The sequence below is a fragment of the Zingiber officinale genome, chromosome 1A (assembly GCF_018446385.1).
Source record: "Zingiber officinale cultivar Zhangliang chromosome 1A, Zo_v1.1, whole genome shotgun sequence".
NCBI classification, from domain to species: domain Eukaryota; kingdom Viridiplantae; phylum Streptophyta; class Magnoliopsida; order Zingiberales; family Zingiberaceae; genus Zingiber; species Zingiber officinale.
Window position 1 is genome coordinate 181,978,067 of NC_055987.1, and position 18,703 is coordinate 181,996,769.

General features: G+C 45.9%; 1 long non-coding RNA gene across 1 annotated transcript; it reads left to right on the forward strand.

The window, feature by feature from the left end:
- The first annotated feature begins 13,406 nt into the window (after positions 1-13,406).
- Positions 13,407-14,315, forward strand: LOC122012969. Its single transcript, XR_006120382.1, has 3 exons — positions 13,407-13,863; positions 13,968-14,061; positions 14,275-14,315. It is a non-coding gene; the product is annotated as an uncharacterized LOC122012969 (long non-coding RNA).
- Positions 14,316-18,703: the final 4,388 nt, after the last annotated feature.

Sequence of the window (18,703 nt, forward strand, 5' to 3'; positions counted from 1 at the left end):
ATCGGGCATTTGAAGAACTGAAGACATATCTGAACTCTTTGCCCGTGCTAGCCAAGCCAGCTGTAGGTGAGACGCTCTGTATTTATTTATCTTCAACCGAGCATGCGGTAGGCTCGGCATTAGTGAGGACGAGCGGAGAAGAACAACCAGTATACTTCTTGAGCCATATTTTAAAAGACGCTGAATCTCACTACACTGGGCTCGAGAAGCTGACTTTTGCTTTGGTCCTCGCCGCTCGGGGACTTCGTCCTTATTTCTTAGCACATACAATCATTGTCCGGACAAATAGCCCATTGGGAAGAGTGTTGTTGAACCCAGAAGTGTCCAGACGGCTCATCAAATGGACAACAGAGTTGAGCGAATTTGACATTCAGTATCAACCCCGTTTGGTGATAAAGACACAGTCCTTGGCAGATTTTGTCACCGAAGTGCGAAAGCCAGAGCCCGAAGCTATGTGGAAAATATTTGTGGATGGATTGTCCACTCGGCTTGGGAGCGGGATTGGCATGCTATTACTCTCTCCCCGAGAAGAAAGGATGCACCTATCCGTCCGGCTGGACTACAAAGCCACCAATAATGAAGCGGAGTATGAGGCGCTCATAGCCGGCTTGCAAGATGCCCGGCATGTTGGGGCCGGTCGGGTGACAATCCATTCTGACTCTCAGCTAGCCGCCCAGCAGATCTCGGGCACTTTTGAGATTAACAACGCTCGGCTCAAGCTCTACGCTGAGGCCTTCGAAAAGCTCAAGGCCGACTTCAGAGAAGTCATTATCCAGAAGATACCCCGAGCGGAAAACCAGGCGGCAGATGAGTTAGCCAAACTCGCAAGTTCAATATCATCGGTCGTCATTCAGCAGTCAATTGAACAAGTATCTTTGGTGGCGCACGTCGACCGGATGCAGGGCATCGCGTTTCCGAGCGATTGGAGGACAACCATCATGGAGTTTTTGAGATCAGGGGCAACACCGTCCGATCGGGAAGAAGCCCAGCTATTAAGGAGGAGAGCCGGTCGGTTCACACTCATTGGAGAGCAACTCTACAAGAAGGCTTTCTCCCGCCCACTGTTGAAATGTGTGAGCTCGGAAGACGCGGCGTACATCCTCCAAGTAGTGCACCAAGGATCGTGCGGGGGACATCCGGGCGGACGATCGCTGTCTAGGAAGATCCTGCTGGTCGGGTACTTCTGGCCAACACTGCAAAAAGACGCCGCTCGGACCGTCGCGACGTGCCTCTCCTGCCAGAAGTACCACAACTTCTCCCACCGACCGGCAGAGGAGATGAAAGCGTCTACGGTATCCTGTCCGTTCGATCAGTGGAGAATGGATATCGTGGGTCCATTCCCTATGGCGATCGGTCAGCGGAAGTTTCTACTGGTGACGGTCGACTACTTCTCCAAATGGGTGGAGGTCGAGCCACTGGCCAAAATCACCGAGCAGATGGTCAAAAAGTTTATTTGGCAGCATATAATCTGTCGGTTCGGCATTCCGCGCCGACTCATATCTGATAACGGACGGCAGTTCATCGGGAAGCAGCTCGAAGAATGGTGCAAAAGTTATGGCATTGAACAACACTTCACTTCCGTGGCGTATCCCCAGAGTAACGACCAAGCGGAAGTAACCAACAGAGAAATACTCAGAATTCTTCGAGCTCGACTTGACCACATAGGAGGAAGTTGGGTGGACGAGCTGCCAGGCGTCCTATGGGCCATCCGCACGACTCCAAAGGAGGGAACGGGCATCACGCCGTTCCATTTAGTGTTGAAGTCGGCGTCGAGTCCGTCCGGATACAGAATTATGATGATGATAACGCCGAGCGGAGGAACATGGAGTTGGACTTGATCGATGAAGAGCGAGCCAAAGTGTCCGTCCGGCTGATGGCGTACCGGCAGAGGATGAAGCAGAATCACAACCGGCGCGTGATCCCCAGAGCGTTCCAGGTCGGCGACCTAGTGTGGAAGAAAGTAAAGTCGGTCGGGGACGTTGGCAAGCTGGAGGCTCCTTGGGCGGGTCCCTTCAAAGTAATCGAAAAGCTCCGCTCAGGTGCTTATTATTTAGAAGCAACTGGATCGACCATGGAGCGCAAATCATCTCCAGCCGTACCGAGCTGGATGAGAGGTGCGCTGATGTAATTCATTTTGTGTATCTCTTGGTCGCTTGTGTTCTTTTAATGCTGGAAGCAAAATGATAAGAAACGCATTTGGCAATCTTCGCCGAACGGCAGTGTAAAAATTAGCCTTAAAGGTCGTTGAGCTCCGACGTTAAATATCGAGAGTCGAACCGGCGACTATAAACCCTCCGGCCGGAAGACCGTCGAGCTCCGATGTTAAATATCGAGAGTCGGACCGGCGACTATAAACCCTCCGGCCGGAAGACCATCGAGCTCCGACGTTAAATATCGAGAGTCGGACCGGCGACTATAAACCCCCCGGACGGAAGACAGTCGAGCTCCGACGTTAAATATCGAGAGTCGGACCGGCGACTATAAACCCTCCGGCTAGAAGACCGTCGAGCTCCAACGTTAAATATCGAGAGTCGAACCGGCGACTATAAACCCTCCGGCCGGAAGACCGTCGAGCTCAGGAAATATCTAAGAGTCGAACGGAGACTATAAACCCTCGGTCGGAAGACCGTCGAGCTCCGACGTTATATATCGAGAGTCGGACCGGCGACTATAAACCCTCCGGCCGGAAGACCGTCGAGCTCCGACATTAAATATCGAGAGTCGGACCGGCGACTATAAACCCTCCGGCCGGCAGCGATTAAATATCAAGAGTCGAGCAGCGACTATAAACCCAAGAGTCGAGCAGCGACGGTAAACTCAAAAGTCGAGCGGCGACTATAAACTCTCCGGCCGGAAGACCGTCGAGCTCCGACGTTAAATATTGAGAGTCGGGCCGGTGACTATAAACCCCTCGGACGGAAGACCGTCGAGCTCCGACGTTAAATATCGAGAGTCGGACCGGCGACTATAAACCCTCCGGCCGGAAGACCGTCGAGCTCCGACTTTAACCCTCCAGCCGGAAGACCGTCGAGCTCCGACGTTAAATATCGAGAGTCGAACCGGCGACTATAAACCCTCCGGCCGGAAGACCGTCGAGCTCCGACGTTAAATATCGAGAGTCGAACCGGCGACTATAAACCCTCCGGCCGGAAGACCGTTGAGCTCCGACGTTAAATATCGAGAGTCGAACCGGCGACTATAAACCCTCCGGCCAGAAGACCGTCGAGCTCCGACGTTAAATATCGAGAGTCAGACCGGCGACTATAAACCCCCCGGACGGAAGACCGTCGAGCTCCGACGTTAAATATCGAGAGTCAGACCGGCGACTATAAACCCCCCGGACGGAAGACCATCGAGCTTCGACGTTAAATATCGAGTGTTGCGCCTACGACTATAAACCATCCGGCCAGAAGACCGTCATTTGGCCGATCGTCCAATTAACCAAAAGTACTTCGTGAACATCTGGAGAAAATCCCGTTTGCGAAACAGGATATATTCCGCCGAGCGGACTAGCTACGCAAAATATTTTGTAAAAACCCCTTTCGAGCACAAGAAAGGTGGGATGAGAGGCGAATAACGAGGAGAAGTAAAGGAACATGAACGGCAGTTGGCGAGCCGAGCGGACAACACTCATATTGATTGGAAAAAGAAAAAGAAAAATAAAATAAAAGGATAGTAGCATTCAAGAAATTAAGGCCAAGCGGAAGAATTACAAAAATAGATAAGTGTTTGGCCGAGCGGCCGAGTTACATAAAAACTTCCTATTCAAGGAAATCATAAATGTCCTGGGGGATGCTGCCGAGAAGCGCCGCTTGGTCTTGGGCCGGGATGAGGACGGAGTCGGCAAGATGACCCTTGGACTTCAAATAAGTTGTGGTGGCAGTCATAGCGAGCTCGAAGGTAGTGTACATCCGTTCGCAGACTTTCTCCGAGAACACTTCCGAACGGATGTAATTCAGCCTCAGGGCTGCGACTCGGCCAGGCTTAGCTTCTTGATACTCCTTGAAGGCCACTTGGGAGGCTGCGAGGGACTCTTGCAAAGTTTTCAGCTCCTCCTTATGCTTATTTGCCTCCGACGAGCGAGCCACCTTCTCGCCGGCCAGCTGGTCCATCAGCTCTTTAACCTTTAGCTCCAGACCCCGAGCCTCGACATTCTTCTTCTCCAGATCGGAGATTTCCATTTTCTTCCGCTCGGTGGCGAGGTTTTTCTTCCGCTCCAGCGTCTTCACCTGCCTTTCAAGTTCTCCCAGAGTGTAGGCCTGATCGGTCGTCTTCTTCCGTTCGGCCTCCAACAGATTTTGGATCTTTTTGAGCTCTTTCTGCAGCTCGGCATATGATGGGCCTTGGGAATGAGCGCCGCCCGAACTCCGTAACCTCTTGAGCTCCTCGTCCACCATCGCCAGATGATTGGAGACAGCAATCTCCTCCACCCATCTTTGACAAAAGCAAGAGTGTTAGTAGCCGATCGGAAAGAATGCGTAACGGCCTTGAGAAAATTGGCTTACCCCAGTAGCCTGCTGCATGTGGCTGTTGGCCAGACTGCGGAGTGGAATCATAGCGACGCGTGCCCGAGCGTCAGCCCATATTTCGGCTAAAGGCCCCTTCAGGGTGATCGTGTGCTCGGGCGCAGCCGACCGATCGGACTCGGGCAACAATTCTTTAGTGGGGAGGTGAAGCGAGACCCGGATGGTACGATGCCGACCGGGAGTCGTCTGAGTGGAGGCCGGGGAAGGATCGGAGGCCGGCGCAGACATCTGGGACAAAATTGCTGAACGTTGAACTCGGCGGGCAGCGGGCGGAAGGACGCTGACTGGAACGGCCTCGAGGGGGTCCGCGGACGCGTCCAATTGTGACGGGGTCCGATCGGACGAGAGGGCCTCCACCGCTGGGGCTTTGCCGCGGGAAATAGCGGTGGTCCGCTCGGAAGGCTGGACCGCGGAAGTCGCCGATCGAAGGGGAGTATCCACTCGGCGCCTCTTTTGTCGAAGAGGGTGCTCGTCCTCCTGAGCCGAGCCCTCCTCCCGGACGGAAGGCTCTCAACTAGCGGTTGCGCCAGCCACCTGTTTCGGGAGGGAAGCCTGAGCGGCCGATTCCCCCGCGTTCGTGTCGCTTTCCCCTTCATTAGAGCCGACCGGCTGGATGCCAAGCGTCTCCATCTCTTTGGCTGCCACGGCCTCGAGCGTCGCCTCCTTCCTCTTCAAAATTCCAGCAATCACCGACTCCATGACAATGTTCGCTGCAAAGGAAAAAAGGAGAAAATCAGTTAGCAATCAAGGCAAATGCACAAGTAAAATTCTTACCGAAGCCGCTCGGAAGGGGGCTCCTGATCGGACTCAAGCCAAATATGTACATAACCCCTTCAGGTAGGAACTTGTTGATATCAAACTTCAGACCGGCTAACATGTTGGCAGCATGCAGATAATCCGGGCGGGTCTTGAATCTTCTTAGTTCAGGGGAGGTCGGTGGTCCGATCTGCCACTGCGTTCGGAAGGGGGCCCGCTCGGGCATCCGAAGGTAGAAGTAGAATTCTTTCCAATGTTTATTGGAAGAGGGCAGTTTATTGAAGAAAACTAAACCGGGTCGAGCTTGGAACATATATATGCCCAGCTCGGACTGTTTAGGGTAATAAAAAAGGTAGAAAATCTCCGGTCGAAGGGGGATATTGTGGATTTTAAACAGGACGACAACGCTGTATAAAAGGAGGAAAGTGTTGGGGACTAGGCTTCCGAGCGGAATGCCGAAAAAGTTACAAACTTCAACGATGAAAGGATGAATGGGAAATCGCAGACCGGCTGTGAACTGGTCGCGAAAAACACAAAAAGCTCCGCGAGGCGGTTTGTGTGGCCGAGCGGAGGGAGAGGGTAAGATAATTTCGAAGTCGGATGGGGTGTTAAAATTATCCCTCAAAATATCGGCGTCGCGCCGATCGAAGCGCGACTCCATGGTGGTATACCATGGGCCGAGAGTTTGGTCTTGAGGCTGAGAGGAACTAGCCATGGTCCGAGCGGATGAAACCAAAAAAGGGCGACGGAAGGTAGATGGTAAAAGGAAGAAGATGATAGATGAAACAGTGTGCAGAGGACGGAAATACGACAAGAAACACAAGGCTAACAAAGAAAGAAAGAAGAAGAACCTTATAGAGAAGAATGAGGATCGGAGAAGAACACTGAATCACCGGAAAAAGGAGAATCGAAGCCGCCGGAGCGCTGGAACGCCGAAGGAAGCTTCTGGACACGCGAGAGCAGAAATGCGGCGAAGGCGGAGAAGGCAAAGGATTTATAGGGTTGAACCCGAGCGGCCTCCACCGTCGGATTCAGGTCGCGATAACCGGAGCACGCATCGCGCCGTCCATTTCGATCTAAGGCGGTCCCATCGAAGGTAACGCCGCCGCCGTACGCTGACGGTATCAGGGGTGCCACGTGGCATTTCATCACGGGAGAGCATTTAATAAGCGCCTTATCGAGGCACAGAGCGCATGCTCGCCCTTAATGACGGAGATTGGTGCAAATTTCGAGGAGATCCGAGAGAGGGTGGCGTTGACTGAGGCCGTACTTATCTCCACACCGGCCGAGCGGATGATGGTTTCTTGGAAGCGTCGTTCGGTACAAAGGCCATCCAGTCAGTCCTACTAATCGCCTCCTTCGACTAGACTTGAAGGGGAGGCAAGTGATCCGGTGGTAAGACCAGGGGACCCCCTTTGAGGGAAGTCAACGCCACGTGGAGGTCAAAGGTCAAATGACCGATCGAAAAAGGGGGACCAACTGGCCGAACGGGGTCTAAGCTGAAGGCAACCCAACGGGGGAGTCGGGTCTTCGACGCTCATGGTGAATAGAGTCCCCTGGCCGAGCGGGTAGCCCGCTCGGCTGAGGCTTAAGCATCGATACTGTAAAGGAATCGTTTGAGCCAAGCACCCGGTCGGACCGATACCTACGTCCGGTCGGATCGATGCTTGCCGAGCGGATGGATACTCGGCTCGGGGAAAAAGAAGACAAAGGCAGAGGGAACATTGGGGAACATCTTTTTTTGACAACGGGCATGTTTGACGACTAGGCCATACGCAGAATTGTACAGCGGAAGGTTCTGCTGTCCCATCGGAGAGGTGATCAGACTGTAGCAGTATGGTGTCAGACATGTTCCTCTGACAAGCCCATACTACGGTATGGGAAACGACACGTGTATACCTCGGTAAGTGTGCACAAGCCTCCCCACAACTCTATATAAGAGCCTTCATACTTCGACGAAGGTACGCGATCAGGCATTCTCGCATCTTCGGAGCCGCTTCATAATTTCCTCTTGCCTGACTTGAGCGTTGGAGGGTCGTCACTAGGAACCCCTTCCCGGCCCGACTTCCTTGCAGGTTCGCTGGAGATCCCTACGACCGGCCGGAGATCCACGTCATCAGTTCGGAGAGCGACACGTGCCCAGCGTCCGTTGATTCAGCGTTCGGACAGGATCAACTATGATACTTGATCTTGTCCGTGTGCTGAGTCGATGGAAATTGGGGACGTGGCGCTCTCTGCTGCTCCCAGGTGATCTTCGCAGTGACGTAAGCCTCTGATGAACCTGCAACAAAGTCGAGCCGGGAAGGGGTTCCCGACGACGACCCTCCGACGCTCAAGTCAGGCGATGGCAAGAAGAAACAGCGACAGAATAGAGACTGTGGCTACAGTAGATGGGGAGAAAAATCATACCTCCGTCGAAGCCTGGGGGTCTTTATATATGACCCCGGAGAGGTGCGTGCACGCTTCCCAAGGCGTGCACGTTCATCAAAGCATACCTCAGAATGGTTGTGTCAGAAAAGCCTGCCTGACGCCATACCGCAATTGTCCGTGCATATCTCTATCACGGCAGCGGAAACTTCTTCCGTATGATCCTTGGTACGACCCGGCCGCCGACCATGCTGCTTGTCGGCGGCAGGTGTCTCGAAAATGATATCACTAGCTGCCCCTTTTGTCCTCTTCCAAGCCCTTTGTCTCTAATTGGGCCGGACGAGCTGATCGCTCGGCCTTCCGAGCGCTCGGGTATACATGCACCTTGGACCGGGAGAGACGACCGCTAAGTCACGTACTTGGATGGGGCACCCGCTAGTTGTTCTGCAGTTCGGCCGAGCAGCTTTGACTACTCGGCCTAGAGGTTCCTCTATAAAGGAGCTTGTGAGCATCGGAAGCTCAACCCGAGGTCGAGCTGTCTTCGTGTCGGCCCGAGGTCTACTAAGGCCGGTCGGCCAGGAGACTTCCTTCCTGCTCAGCCGGACCTTTGACTCTCCCGTGTCATTGACCCCTTCCTCTGTGGGCTCTCGATCCTTACCACCGGATCAATACTTATTCTCATTCCGATTCCTAGGAGAGAATCAAACGCCCCCTATTGTTGTGGTAAGCCTCATTTTTTTATAAATAAAATTTTAAAATAAATTTTTATTAATTTTCAAGCATAATTTATTAAAAATAATATATTTATCTAATTAATATTTTAAATTAAATAAATAAAATTCAATTTTATTAATAAAATATTAAAAATACAAACAACACTGAAATAAATTATTATAATATTATTAATATACATTTTAATTAGAAATTTTGTACACAACCTTTTATCAAGATCACTTCCCTCGTTTTTTTGGTTTTCTTTCTAAGAGGGTGTTTGGCTAAACTTATTAAAAACTGCTTATAAGTTTATACAGCTTATAAGTTGTTTTAGGAGCTTATAAGTTGTTAGGTCTTATTTTAAAAATAAGTTGTTAAAGTATTTGGGTGAACTTATTACAATCAACTTAAAGGTATTGATGTGTTTGGTATTATAAGATCTTTTTATTAATAAAATTACCAAAAAAATGTATAATACTATTAATAGAGGATTTTGGGTTTTTTATTAATAAAAGATTTTGGACGAATTTCTATACTGGGGGAGAGAAAATTGAAAAGAGGCGTTGGCAGAGAAGATGACACGACGCTGGAAGAGAAGTCGACGAGATAGAAAGATATTAGGTTTATAAAAATTTATGAAGGATAAGATGAGGATTTATGAAATTATATAAGGATATTTTAGAGAAAAAAAATGTTAAAATAAGATTTTTTTAAAAAAGTAGGGTCTTCCATACTTTTTTAAAAACATCTTATAAGCTCTAAAACAGTTTATTTTGACAGCTTATAAGTTGTTTTAAAAAAAATTTACCAAACAAATTTAAAGAGCTTATAAGCTTCAAAACAACTTATAAACTGTTTTAGAGAGCTTATAAGCTCAGCCAAACACCCTCTAATCACGTTCTTAAGTTGAGTTACTGGAGTTCCTGTTAGGGTTGACAATTTCATTCAAATAAGATGAAGGATTCGATATCCAATTCGAATAAAAAGGGATATAGAGGGATTATCAATATTTAATATTCGAACCAAATACTTGATTAAATTTTATATATATATATATATATATATATATATATATATATATATATATATATATATATATATATATATATATATAATTTTAATATATTTATTTGAATGATAATAATTAGATAGTAAAAGAAAAAATTATAAGTTTAAAAGATATTTGATATTTTAATAGTTATGAATATACTCATCGAATATCTTATATCCGATGAGTAAGACCCGTTATCATCGGTTCCTCTTGGTCTCCACCGTTTCCTCTTTCTCTTTTTCGCATGCCTATGCTGCTGCTATTGTTTTTTCTTCCAGTTTCATGATTTCAATTTTTTTCCTCTCGCACCCTTTTGATCCTCTTTTATTTAACTGTTAATTGAGTTCGGGATGAATTCTAAAGCAAAGCCGTAAACTTTGGGTTTTTTTTTTCTACAATCCAGTCTGGATTATCCCGTGTTTTCTATTCTTCTGCGATGTTGGGATGGTTGTCGCCAGTTGTATTTCGAAGCTCACGATTTAAGTTTAAGAATTTTAACTTTTTTTTTTATGAAATTTTGCCTGATTGACGTCGTCTTCCATCAAAAAGATTGGATTTTGCTACACTAGGATTGTTCGGGAGTTAACTCCACTCTACCATGACGTCATGCCTTCGCAGTGACGGTGGAGGCCGAAGCTGTGGATTTGACAGAGTCAAGTCGACGTCTTCGTCGTGGAGTTGCTCCTTGGAATCTTCGTCGTCCTCCTCCCCTTCTTCCGCCCTCTCTGAGTCGACCAATTCGCTCTCGCTCGCAATATCCGTCGAGAGGGCAAGGACTCCACGGAAGCGGCCCAACCATACCTACAACGAGGCCACCATCACCATCTCTGCCACATACCCATCATCTTCTCCGTCGGCAACACCGCAAGGCATTCCGTTTCCATCGCTTCTCCGAATCTCCTCCCTCCTCCCTCCTCCCTCCTCCCTCCTCTGCCGATTCTCAACTACGCCGCATTCCTGATCCCAAACCCCAATCCAGCGTTCCCTGCCGTTGTAACCCACTTAGCTTCCATCTCAAGAGAAAGACTTATGCAACTCTTTCCAAGGACTCCGCCAAGATCCCGTTGAGCAAAGTGTCAATAAGAGACAATATCATATCTCAATTTTAGTAGTAAGTTCTTCTAATTATATTAGATTGGAGATGTAATAGTAATATTTTAGTTTACTATGTTCACTACATATACAATATCCATAATGTGTAATATGATAATCGTACAACTACTGATCGCAATAATATTGACCACAAGAGATTTGTCAATATTTTCCTCAAAAGATATTTTCCTAGTTTTATCACTCCTACTATACTCAATGAATATGGAGTTTTTTTTTCCATTTCAAAGAAGATCTTGTAGAGGAATCATAAAAAGTATACTCCTAAATTTTTTAGAGTAACCTACAAAATTACAACTAATGTTCTTGAGTCCAGTTTTTTTCGTTAGACTTATAAGACTTAGCTTTAACTGGATAACCTCAGACGAATAAATGTCTAATACTAGGTTGTCTACCAGTCCACATCTCAAATGAGGTTTTAGTTGCTGTCTTACTAGATACTCTATTGAGTAGGTAAATTGCAGTCTTTAGTGCCTCTCCCCACTACTCTGGTAGAGAAGTGAATGTCATCATACTTCTTACCATGTCTTTTAGGGTTCGATTGAAATGCTTAGCTACACCATTCTGGCTAGGTATATCTGACATAGTATATTGAGGCACAATCTCACACTCAGCAAGGTAGTTTATAAAAGGTTCTAGACATTGTTCACATGATCCATCATATTGACTGTAATATTCATCTTTATGGTCAAATTAGACAACTTTAATTTTTTTACCTAGTTAATTTTCAACTTTAGTTTGAAAATTTAAATATATCCAATGATTGCAACTTTTCATGAATAAGGTATAAATAGCAAAATTGAGAGTAATCATTTATGAAGCTAATAAAATATGTTTGACCATTCCAAGATGTCTTAGAGAATGATCCATAAATATCAATATGTATTAGTTTCAATATGTCACTATATCAATTTGCTCCCTTATTTCTTTTGTTAGTTGTTTTTTCTTTAACACACTCTATGCAGAGATTAAAGTCTGGCATGCCAAGGAATCGAGAATTCCATGTGACATTAACATTTCTAAACATTGTCTAGATATATGTCCGAAACATCTATGTCACAATATGAATGAATTCTTATTAGTCAATTTACATTTTGTACTTATACTATGCATAATAACATTATTAACCGTAGGAGCCATGGTATTTAATTTATAAAGCTTATCAACTAAGGAACCATTGCCAACCAACACTAATTAAAGAAAATACTAAAAATTCTATTTTAAAATGAATAAACATAACTTGATTTGTCCAAGAAATTAAAATTAAATTTTGTCGAAAAGATGACACAATAAATGTATTTTCCAAATCGAGAAAGAGATTAGTGTTGGTGCAGTTAGCATTAATAATCAAACTCAGATTTTGATGAATGACAAAAGGTTAAAATTAGATGTTATGTATTCTAATTTGTTTACCAAATGTGCATGACTGACAAACTTAATGGATCTAAAGAATCAGATACTAGACTGAAGTCAAATCGGGTTAGGGAGGACTACACGACTGGTAGGAAGTCTAGTTGGGTCAAATAGGACCAGAAAACTAGCAGAAATTCCACTTGGGTTAGGGAGGACCAAACGACTGGCTAAGGTCCAAATGATACATCTGGTAGAAAGACCTGGTAGGTCAAAGAAGACTGTAAGTGGTAAATTGAAGTAAACAACTGGAGGAGAGATCTAGTGAGGATGAGTCTCATTAGGGCTATAGTGTTGGTCCAACTTAGATCCAATTTAGAAGTCTAAATTGAGACTAAAACTATATTCTGGTCTTAGTAAAACATGATCTAACTCATAAAAATAATTATATTTCATACTATTGTCTATTATGTTAACTCTGTGATGCAGGAAATCAAAATTGGAGTTAGGGCATTCTAGGCACCCAGAGCTCCGGGCACTCTCGAGTGGGTCCAGACGCTTATATTGTCCCGAATCCAACTTCTTGAGCAGATGGGTTAGCAGACGTTGGTTGGTTAGCCTACATCATCATCCAAGCACTCGAGAATGGTTCAGGCACCAGACAAGGGATAGAGGCGACTTAGATAGAGCTTCACTAAGTTACAGCCATGCCAATAATCCAAGCACCTGGGGGTGGTCTAGGCGTCCGAAGTTGGATCACTTAGTGTCGAAGTAGGATCAGATAGACTTCAGTGGAGGTGCCTGGATGAGCCTATAAAAGAAGCTTCAACCAAGGACTTCAAGAGATTAATTGCTACGACTTATAATTTCTACTTACGTTCCGCACCGAAACACCCTCTACAATGCTCAGAAGCTGTTGTGACAACCAACGTTTAAGATTCTACTTTCGGTTGTTGGTATACTTGTTTTAATTTTATTTTAAATTCCATATTTTTGTAATCATTCAAACTGATAGTGGATTGCCTAAAGAAAGCACTCAACGGGTGCAGGCCTTGGAGTAGAAGTTGTTGAAGTCTTCGAACCAAGTAAAAGAAAAGTGTTAGAATTATTTCTTTCTTTACTTCCGGAGTCTTACTCCTGTGTTTTCCAAAAAAGTGAAAAAGTGACCACACTATTCACCCCCCTCTAGCGCTTTTTGATCCTACAATTAGTTCATAAACAAAGCCTAAAGACTCTAATAGACTCCACTTTAACCTTATTTCAATTCACTGTATAGATATATCTTTTGTAAAATACCGGAAAAATGACAAATATTAATAAGGGAATTTTCCGGAATTTTTAGAAATTTTTCGGAAATTTTTCGGAGTTCGTACGGATGAGTTAACGGGGATCAAGATGGGGCTCGGAAAAGCCTGTTTAGGCTACCCAGTTTTAGTAAGGAAAAGTTTTATTTTTCTTTTCCTTTTTACTTTTCTTTTTCTTTATATTTTTCTTTATTTTCCTTAATCCCTCCGCTTCTCTCCCTCGCGCACCCGAGCCCATCCCGACGCCGCCTCCTTTCTCCTCCTCTCTGCCCTAACCGCCGGCCGGCGGTTTCTCTTCTTCTCCTCTGCCGACGCCGTCGCCGTGCCCTAGCACAAGCCACCACCGGTCGGGCTGTGTACCTCACCCTCCCGAGACACTTCGGCCACAGGAGTAAGAGCCGGCCTCTCCACGCCGAGCTCTAAGTTTTCAGCGCCGACCACCATCGGCCATATCTTCTCTTATTCCCTTACTATGCCGTGCCCTAGTATTGGGTTTGCATCTGCTGCCGCTTGATATCTTCTCCCCTCTGCCGGTCCGTCTCTCCTTCTCCTCCTTTCCGAGCCGCACCAGGCGCCGCCACCACCTGAGGCTGAACGGAGCAACGCCTGACCTAGGGTTTCCGGCAGTGGGCTGATACCTGATTATTCCAGCCACTGCTGGTTGCTACCATCGCCGGAAAAGAAGGTCGGGTAATGGTATTGTTAATTTCAACAGTGATGTAGATTTTTGGTATGCTATTGTAGGGATTTCCAATTAGTTAGATATGGAATTTGTTTTCCAATTGGCAGTGACAGTGGTGTGAAGCTATTGGATTCCGGCTACCACAACATTGAATGCCTTGGTTGTTTCCTTGATATCCAACTTTGATCCGATCAGTGAAAGGTAAGGTTATTGTTTAACGTTGTGGATTTAGGTCTTGCTGTGGAGAAATTAATTGATGACCAGTTAAGGTTGATCAATAATTAGGGTTTTCCTAATTGAATTAGGTATATTGGTGATTATTAATTAGGGTTTTTGCCCTAAATAGTTTTAAGGATTTATTTAGCAATTCATTTGAATTTTAGCTAAATAAAAGTATATCTATTGGTATTACAGGACTTTGACGCGAGACGAGTATCTCGATGTCGGATTTGGACCATTCTATTATCGCAGGCGGGTACTTTTGACTTTTTGTCTTTGATATGCTTAGTAATGAAATTAACATATTGCATTAATTATGTCCTTTATTTGTTTCGGTTAGTCACTACCCAATATCTGATACATGATTGATTGATTGCTTGATTTGCATCCCATGTATACTTTATTTGTTTATACATGCTTATAGGGGGTAGTGATATACCATGCTTCACCATGTTCAGGACCTAGGTTTTTATACCTTCTGTGTACCTTTGATTCGATATGATTCATTGACCTAGGGTGCACTTTTCTATATATATGGATTAGGTCAGGATGTTTATATGGTTATTGCCATGCATCATTTGCATGATTGCATGCTGTGCGATAGTCCGCTCCATTATTGTTGAGCACATCGCCAGTTACATGGATCTACACACACCACCACTCATGGGTTAGTGGTCGATTCAGGCTGAGTGTGTTGCAGCAGGGACTCTGTTAGGCACCGTTGGTCCGCTCATGGGTAGTGTGACACAACGTGTTATCCGGCAGGGATTCCTCCCCGTCTTTGAGTACCGGGAGATGAGAGCATTGCGCTCCCCCATTTATGATTTGGGGTAGGAGGATAGGTGTACTCCGACAGCATCCCGTCCACTCGGTCACTCATCAGGAGTAGTGACGACAGTGCAAGGTTGTCACAGCCCTACCCACTCGGCCTCACTTTTGTATGAGATGATCGTCGTCGGGGTGACCGGGACGCATCATTGGCATCATATGCATGATGCATTTATTGCTTGTGTTTGTGGTTGCTGTATTTATATTCTGCATATTGTTTGGATACCTATGTTTGACATGCATAGGATTCCTTATCCCTCGGACTGTTTGACCTTATACTCGGGACCAGTTAGTACAATATTCTCCTGTTTATTTCGGATGCATTCTTATCTTTCTTATCGGGATACGCATGATTAGTGCTAGGTGTTGTTTCTTTACTTTGCATATCAACTGTCTGAGTGTTGGACTCACCCGCCTCCATTGTTGTTATTTTCGTGTTGATCTTTGTCGGAGGGTTCCAGTCGCTAGTCCCCACTGCACGTAGTGCTACTCCGCTGCTGGGTTTTGAGTTGTTTCATTTTAGCTTTTCGCATCGGACTTTATTTTAGTTTTGTTTTGGACTTACATATGGATATTGTATGGAATCTTTCCGTTGGATGGACTTTTCGTATGATTTGGATTTACTCTACTACATGCCTGGATGGCGAAGAGGTAAGAAAAATCGGTTTGGGCTTTCTGAGTGTAGTTGAGTAGGGTTGATTTCGTGGTATTATTCTGCGTGGTTGTGTATGATACCAATATATATATATATAAACTGCGTGGTGATTGATTTTTATTCTTGTTATTATTCCAGCCTGTGGTTGAGTATTTAGTGCTTGTAGAAAATTTTGATTGTCCGTCATACAGGGGTCTCGAAATTTCTTCGGACAGGACTCTCGGGGCGTGACAATTTAGTGGTATCGGAGCAGTTATACGATCTTTTGTTTTCGTATTTTGGATGTTTGGGATAACTGATACCAATTTATTTACTTGGTATCGGCGCCAAGTTTGGCGATACTTGTTGGATTTTCGTATTTTGGATTTTGGATTTATCGATGCAATTTATTTGGTATCGAGGCGGATATGATACACCTTATGGTGTTACGAGATTTATCGGATACATTGTTGGTATTACGGATATTTGGGTTAGCGGTTTGCGAGTCAAACTGGGCATTATCGGATTTTCGATATGGTTATGTTTGGATTTCCGTTTCGGATTTATTTGGATTTTCGATATACGTTGAATTTTGAGGTCAAATTGGGGGCTGGACAGGAACATCTCCAGACAACAAATAGGTATGTTGTTATTTTATGTTGGTTATATTGGTATTGATATACGTAATTTAATTTAACAGATATGAGGCGATCTACTCGTATTCTGCGAGGCGTGGTCTTTGGGCGACCCGCGTGCGAGGACCAGGATCTGGATATGCGAGAGATGCTGATAGTGAGCACATCGATCGAGGGCGGACTCGGGATGAGCATCGGGCTCTCAAATCCCGATAGCTCTGTAGAGATACCTACTTTGGCCACCCGGTATCCACGCCTACCTGCTTACAGTACCATCGAGTACCATTGGTGTGCAGGCATCCGCTCCAGTACGACCCTCAGGCGTATTCGGTGCCACCACCACTTGGATCTCGATGTATCCTATACGGTGCTTTGTACCCCAGAGCCTCTGATGAAATGCCTACATCCAGTACCTTTTCTCACCGTACCTCCGTTGCCACCACTTTTGTTCCCCAGGCAGTACCACCGACGGCTTATGCTCCGGTATATACAGCAGCACCGGGAGTTCCTCCTCCGGTTTATTCCGCGATACCACCTGTAGTATCAGCTCCAGTGTTTCCGCCAGTTCTTGCAGCCGTCCCGACACAGCTCACTGATATTGTCGCTGCACGAGCTAGGATTCCAGCACTGGCAGAGTCGATGAAGACTCGTTTCACTCTTTTCCGCGGAGATCTCGATCCGAGTATGGCTCTGTCATGGATAGAGACTATAGAGCAGACTTTCTTCTATATGGCTTGCTCCGAGTGGGAGAAAGCAGAGCTGGCTGCTTACCATTTACGGGATGAAGCTAATGCCTGGTGGGTTGCCCAACGTTCTATTATTGGTGAGCGCAACGTCACATGGACCAGGTTCAGAGAGGCTTTTGAGAGCCGTTTCTTTCCACTGTCCTATCAGATGGCTCGCTGACAGGATTTTATGAGTCTGAGGCAGAATAATCGCTCAGTGACCGAATATAATACTGAATTCCTCCGGTTGGCTCAGTTATGTCCAGAGTTAGTTGCGGAGGACAGAACTCGCATGATGCAGTTTATACAGGGATTGGATGGTTATCTGCATGTACAGCTTGCCGGATTAGGGATTTCATCTTACTCTGATGCATTGAATCGAGCTTTGATGATAGAGTTAGCTCGGCGCGGCATATCCGGACGGAAAAGCATCAGGTCGGACATCGAGGCAGTCCAGCGGACTCAGCGGCAGGGACGGCCTCGAGTAGTCGCAGACAGTCGTCGAGTTCTTGGGCGTCTCGTAGGCCTTAGAAATCGAGGCGGTCTTCTTGGGACGTTCCGGTTTCTCGTGAGCCGCAACCACCTTCGGTGATACTCATTGTTTTAGAATTGCCATGACCTCATCAGTTGTTTCCATACATGGGTGTTTTTGTTTGTAGCGTTAGTCCTAAGATATTCTGTCTGACAGTTAACTGAATATGCAGGTATTTGATCTTTCAGTTACAAAGCCTTCTGATTTTGTTCAGTTTGGTTTGGCATGCTTGGAGAGGATGGCTGATCTAGGTGATGATTGTGCAAAGGCTACTCGTGAAAATCTGAGAATCATGGTATGCTGGTTTGGCACCAATTCCAAAATAATACAAACCAACTTCTGCTATGGCAGTCATATATTACATTGTACCTGATTGTGTTCATGTGATTACCAGAGAGGATGCTCAGCGGGCCGACGAATCCGTTTTCTGCGGTACGATTTCCATTTATGCATTTACTGCTGATATTTTGATTGATACTGGTAGTTCGCACTCTTTTATATCCCGTACCTTTATGCGGGAGATTGGTAGATTACCCACTTGCAGACCCCAGCGATTGACTGTCTCTCTACCGTCCGGTGATACTTTAGATGTCACCCAAGAGATCAGAGGTTGCCCATTAGACTTTGGCAACATGATACTTACGGTAGATCTTCTAGTATTGGAGATGGTCGAGTTTGATATTATTCTTGGCATGGATTGACTATCAGTTTATCATGCTACCGTTGATTGCCAGACGAGGGTGGTCACCTTCCAGCCTCCGAACCAACCCTCGTGGAGTTTCACTGGCATTTTCGGCGATTCAGGCGCAGAGCTGCTGTCTCACGGCTATCATGGTTTTCTGTTGTCGTTGATCGATCGGGACGGTAGTAGTTCGCGACTCTCAAGCGTTCTGTTGTCAGGAATACCCGGATGTATTTCGAGGAGCTGCGAGGTTTGCCTCGGAAGGCCGGTGGAGTTCGCTATTGGTGATTAGGAGCTACCGACATCAGCTTCGTATCGTATGGCACCAAAAGAGTTGAACGAGTGAAGGTTCAACTCGGAGCTTTTAGACAGGGATTCATTCGCCTAGTGTTTCACCATGGGGTTCTCCGATTCTATTTGTCAAGAAGAAAGACGGCACCATGAGGTTATGTATTGACTACAGACAGTTGAATTGACCGTCGAAATAAATATCCATTACCACAGTTGAGGATTTGTTTGATCATTTCGAGGTACTTGATGTATTCTAAGATTGATCTGCGATCCGGATATCATCGATTGAGAGTCGAG